A 6,419-nucleotide genomic window follows, 5' to 3' on the forward strand; every position below is an offset into this window, starting at 1 on the left:
AAATTTTTACACTTCTACAAACAACAACATGTTGTTTTTTCCAAATCGTTTGAGAATTTAACGCTTCTATAATACAGTTTTTCATAACTCCTGGAACTTTTTTCACAAATTCATGATCGATTTCTCATTTTTGACACTTTTCTTAACATTTCATGGGAACAAACCCATTTTTTTTGTTTTTATTTATTTTTTTTTATTCTTATTTCACAATTTATGACACCGATGTCATATTTTCCACCCAAAACTTCAAGTATGAAACCAATTTGAACCTCACACAAAGCTCTTTTTCAAAATATCAAAGAAATCAACTTCAAAACTTCAATAACTAATGGTGCACTGTTAATGCATAATGAATTCTGCTTGAAAAACAACAACAATATGAGAATAGAAATGGTAGACATGATACCATACTGTTTATTCAGTGAGAAAAAATTGCTTTCACAGAGTCCACTTCACACAGGGTTCACTGTAAGCAATTGTCATGTAAACAAAACTCACCATCTCTGATACAAACTTTCATGTCATGGTTTCTATGAATAAAATATTAACAAAGATTTCATTTCAACACAACTGTTTTACAGATTTGAAAAATAAATCTACTAACAAAAACTTTGTACAATATATATACTTTATGAAATTCTTCAAATACATGTATATACTTAATATAGAACACTAAAACATGCCAAACTGTCTTAGAATTTATTTAATAATTTATTGTGGTAGATATTGTGATTATTATTGTAAATTATTATTTTAACAACTTCCACACATTAGTAAGATGTGGAGACTAACTGACTGGCCTGTACAATATATCTCCATAGCAACATGGGCAATGGTATTGCCTCAGTAACTAACACTTAGATATGGAGCACCACACTATAAGTTATATAGTATGTCAAATACAACATATTATAAAGGCTGTATCTTTTCTATGTTTACAATTAAAATACTGAATTTTAGTAGAATTTTGATCATGTTTTTTTCAAAGGAAAAAGGCCAACCAACGAAAACAAGAGGGCCATGATGGCCCTGAAGTCGCTCACCTGTATATAGGCCCCCCCCCCAGCAGGGCAAGTTTAAACCCCAGGGCTTTTATTTGAATAAACTTGGTAGACACCCATTAGAAGATGTTTCATGCTAAACATCTAAGGTCTAGCTTGTTGGGTTTTTTAAAAAAAAAAAAATTTAAGTTTTTTCTTTACACATATACTATTATTTAAAAACAATGACACTCCTGGGGCAGGGCCAGTTTTGACCCAAGGGCTTTTATTTGAATAATCTTTGTAGACACTTACTAGAAGATGTTTCATGCTTAATATCTAAACTCTAGCTATTCGGGTTATTTCCATGAAGATTTTTAAGTTTTGCTATACACATATAAGGAAAATCAATGTCCCCCGGGGCGGGGCCAATTTTGACCCCAGGGCTCTTATTTGAACAAACTTGGTAGACATCCATTAGAACATGTTTCATGCAAAATATCTTAGCTCTAGCTCTTTGGGTTCTTTAAAAGAAGATTTTTAAGTTTTTACTATATTCATATAGGGAAAATCAATGACCCCCTGGGGCGGGGCCAATTTTGACCCAAGGGCTCTTATTTGAACAAACTTGGTAGACATCCATTAGAACATGTCTCATGCTAAATATCTTAGCTCTAGCTCTTTGGGTTCTTTAAAAGAAGATTTTTAAGTTTTTACTATATGCATATAGGAAAAATCAATGACCCCCTGGGGCGGGGCCAATTTTGACCCAAGGGCTTTTATTTGAACAAACTTGGTAGACACCCATTAGAAGATGTTTCATGCTAAATATCTTAGCTCTAGCTCTTTGGGTTCTTTAAAAGAAGATTTTTAAAGTTTTTACTATATACATATAGGGAAAATCAATGACCCCCTGGGGCGGGGCCAATTTTGACCCCAGGGCTTTTATTTGAACAAACTTGGTAGACACTCACTAGAAGATGTTTCATGCCAAATATCTAAGCTCTAGCTCTTTTGGTTTTTTAGAAGATGATATTTAAAGTTTTTTCTTTTGGTTGCCATGGCAACCAGAGTTCTGCATGGAATTAAATTCTTTGAACAATTTCTAAAGGTGACCACCAAAGGAACATTCCTGTGAAGTTTGGATGAAATTGGCTCAGTGGTTTATGAGGAGATGTCATTTAAAGTAAAAGTTTACGGACGCCGGACGGACGGACGCCGGACGAAAAGCGATCACAAAAGCTCACCCTGTCACTAAGTGACAGGTGAGCTAAAAAATGGCATAACATGCATTGTATTCAGTGGACTGTGTACAAAAACAACAAATATCCAAATAAAACCCAACCAAATTTTTTTTCATTTTCTCAACAAAAAATGAATGTATTTACAAGTGAAATTATTTTTTTTTAAATCCTCTCGACTGTGACTTTTTTTTCTATTTTACATCTGTATGGTCAAACACATACCTATTCATTCTTAAAATGACCTATTTTGGCAAAGGACCATGAATAAAATAATACATAAAAATATCTGAAGACAGCAAGATATCTGTCCAACCAATATACCTTTACTTATATTATTAATGCAAAATTTAGGCACTGTTCTTATCAGGTGTTTTTTCCCCCAGTTGTTTGAAGATCCGTGATGCTAATTCTATCATGTTCCATAATCTATACAAAATAGTTCCAGTTTTCTATCTCAAAAGCAAGTTTTCATCACAAATGTTTTTAACTTTCATCAATTCCCTGTGAAATTCTCTGTCCCTTTTTGTTTCAATTCTGAATGGGATGGGATGTGGGGGTTATTTTGTTCACTGCAATGGCTGATAATTAGGTGAGCAGAGTTTTTTGTGTTTTGTTTTTCTCTTTTCATGTTGAATCAAAGAACTAATCAAACACAGGCTTTTATTTTACCAGGTAAACATGGTTATTCAGATAACCTGCTGTCTTTAAACACAAAAATCAAAACAATTTGTTTTCCACAAAGTAAGGGAAAAAATACTCTGTACACAACAACTTTATAAAGTGAGAAAAAAAAGATTAAAAACAAAAAGAACCCTCACAATTAGATACTAATAAAATGATTGTTATTATGCAAAATAATGCAATTTTAAAATCAAAGACTGCATGCAAAAAAAAGCCATAAAATATTTTGGTCCAAATACAAGAAATCATCTAATGTACATAGAAAAAAAAATGACATAATTTTTTCCGTTACGTTTTTTTCTTCAATCTTTTCTACATTAAATTGCTGACAGTCCATTTGTACAGACAAAGCTAAACATTTAATTAAGACATGCATCGGACATGTATTTAAATTATTTTAATGTAAACATGTAAAACTTGTATTTCAACATTTTTATGTAAACATGTAAAACTTGTACAAAGTTTTAGCATTGCATTAGAAACTATGACCTATACTATTTCACTCCTGCAAAATATTTCTTGATGGTCACTTTAAATATCGGACACACAAGACTTTCTTTTTTATTCGGATAATTTCTACTAGATTTAAGTCGGACAGTAAAGTAGCTGAAAATACACATTTTATTCTTCAAATTGACTAATATATCCTTTTTTTTTTAAATAGTTAAAATACTATTGAAATATGCATCAACAAGAAGCAAGAAAACCATATCCTTTTACTTGATATGTAAAAACCCTCTTTAAGATACTTCACTTTAACAATTAATGTCGTCCCCTTACTCAACCCTATCCTAACTTATAGATGCTGTTTGGACAAATACGATTTGTCTATTAAAATAGACTAAATTGGGCCGAACCATGCCATTCATAAAAAATTAAAGAAGAATAAATTGATAATTATAAGGAATAAACATTTATTTAGCCATATCAGAAATAATTTCATTACACAACTTTACGCATAAAATCAATGACTAGTAACCACCCTTTACACAGTTTTTATTATTTTACATATTTTTTTTACACAGTTTTACGAAATGTGCACATAATAATTAAACAGGCAGAAAAAATAAAGAGCATAAAAAATTTAAGATACAAGATAAAATACTTTTTTCTGTACAGGTTAATTTTTTTTTTCATATATAATTTGAATAACACATTATTATCTTCACATATATATATATATATATATACATATATATTTATAAACGCCACATTTTATGAGATTATATTATAAAGTTAAATCACTGACAGATTGTATACAAGAATAATTTTGTTTTGTTTTTATAACATATCACATCAATTAAGCAAATTAGCTAACACGAGACAGGCTAACATGTATCTCAATATATACAAATTATTTAATATATATATTTATTATAACATATAACGTTACAGTATTAGTATAAGTGTCATATTTAAATCCGGCAAATTTTGTTGCTATACAAATTCACAAGAGAAAATTCGGCATAACCGAATTTTTTTTAATTTCTAACCCCTTTTCAGTATTTTTTTTAAATAAAACAATACATTTTTAAATTTAAAATGGAGTTGATTTCTATATTCAAACTGATATTAACTCATTTATGTAAGAATAAATTTTATAATATAAATGATACAAAATTTTTGAAAATGCCCACTTTAAATGAATGCTCCTAAAACGCATGCCTACAAAATAAACAAACAAAAGTTGAAGCTAGTTAATAAATACAACCTCTATAATTTATAAGAATTTAAAAAAAACATTTAATTTCATTTCATTTTTCAAACAAGTCACCACCTGCATATTAACTCAACAAATTCATTTTAGACACAATTTTAACACTGTAAAGGAAAAAATGTTACCACAAGTGAAAAACCACAAGTGAAAAATAAAGTATACTTTATTAAATAAAACAAAATTGATTGACTATATTTATAAAGCTATTACCATTTTTTCTTGCAAAGAACTTTTACTAAAAATAGGTCTTGGAAACAGATTTTTGCCAATGGTATAAAAGAATCATTAGTTACAGGGCAAATGCTGTCTTACTCTTGGTTAGGCCTTTTCAACAGCAGTTTTGACAAAATATTGTGTGTGTTTTGCTCAAAATCACACATGTGTTTAGGCAATGCTTATAATTATGTAAAATGCCAAATATTAATAAATAAGATGCAAAAAAATAACTTTAAACATTTGAACTGGTCCATACGAACGTGAGCCATTATTAGAGAAAATATTTACCCTTGTCTATATATCAGAGATGAAGTCACTGTTACAAAATTTTGTATACAACACTTCTATTTTCTAAAAGCAAGCATGTGGCTTAGAATTTAGAAATTCATATTTTCCTGAACTTTAATTCTCAGCTGAAATAAGACCATGATTAACAAATTTGTGTAAAGAAAACAATTAACTTTTTTGTTCATTATTTTTTTTTTCAACACATCATCTAATCATTTTGGTTTTGAAAGTTATTCCTTTAAATGTAAGGCATTTAAAAAAAAGACTATTTGCATAAATTGTATAACTTTAATTATCTTTTACTAAAATTGACTGCCCATGCACTTCTTTAGACTATAATTGCTTCAAACCACCATGATTCTGCTTACAGTTTGAAGCACTATAAAGCTGCATGCCTCCAGATGAGCCAAAATATTTAAAAAAACAACAACAATCTTGAGAAAAATGTACTAAGATATAAAGAAAAGTTAAAAGATTCAAGTAATAATTTGCATGTTATATATTTTGTAATATTTATCATCATATTTTGTGTTTATCACCACATTTCTACTGTGTAAATAACTCAGGCTATATTTGCATATTATGACTTTTGTTTTTGGTAATCTATGTGAATCGTAAGTGCTGTTCGCAATTTGTAAATTACTTTCTTTATTAACTTAACAATATTTTACTTTTGAATACATTTTCAAAATGTTAATAATTTTTTTTTGCATAAATCTGTAGGCATGCTGCTTTAACAGTTAACAATCATGTAACGGCCACTATAACAAATAGTAAGTCATTTCTACTTCCCACATAAAGCAACAAAAATGGGATGAAAATCAGATCTAGTAAGATTTTTTTTCTGGTCCAGACAAAAAAAATATATAAACCCACAAACATTATATTTAATATATATATAACAATGGCATGATGGGGGGGGGGGGACATGAAACCATTCCTAGCCATTTCATATCCTTGGCCTTTCTATAAATACAAAATACATGCCATTCTGAACAAAGTAATATGCTAAAAGGCATAAAACAAAATCTTTCATCTGCAAAATCGAATGCAAATGAACAAAATTCTTCAAATGGTGAAATGAGGAAAAAGACACATAAATGAACCCAATGCATGTAAAAATAATGGCAAGATGATTTTCAAGAAAAAAAACTTTTGACAATTTGTTACCCAAGCAAGATGAAGCTCTAACTAAAACAACAAACAAAAAAGTTTTAACAATTTGAGCCGCGTCATTTCAAAACCAACATATTGGGTTTGCGACCAGCATGGATCCAGACCAGCCTGCGCATC

This window comes from Ruditapes philippinarum, unplaced genomic scaffold, assembly GCF_026571515.1.
Source record: "Ruditapes philippinarum isolate M1 unplaced genomic scaffold, ASM2657151v2 ctg4720_1_1_1_1, whole genome shotgun sequence".
In the NCBI taxonomy this organism is placed as follows: domain Eukaryota; kingdom Metazoa; phylum Mollusca; class Bivalvia; order Venerida; family Veneridae; genus Ruditapes; species Ruditapes philippinarum.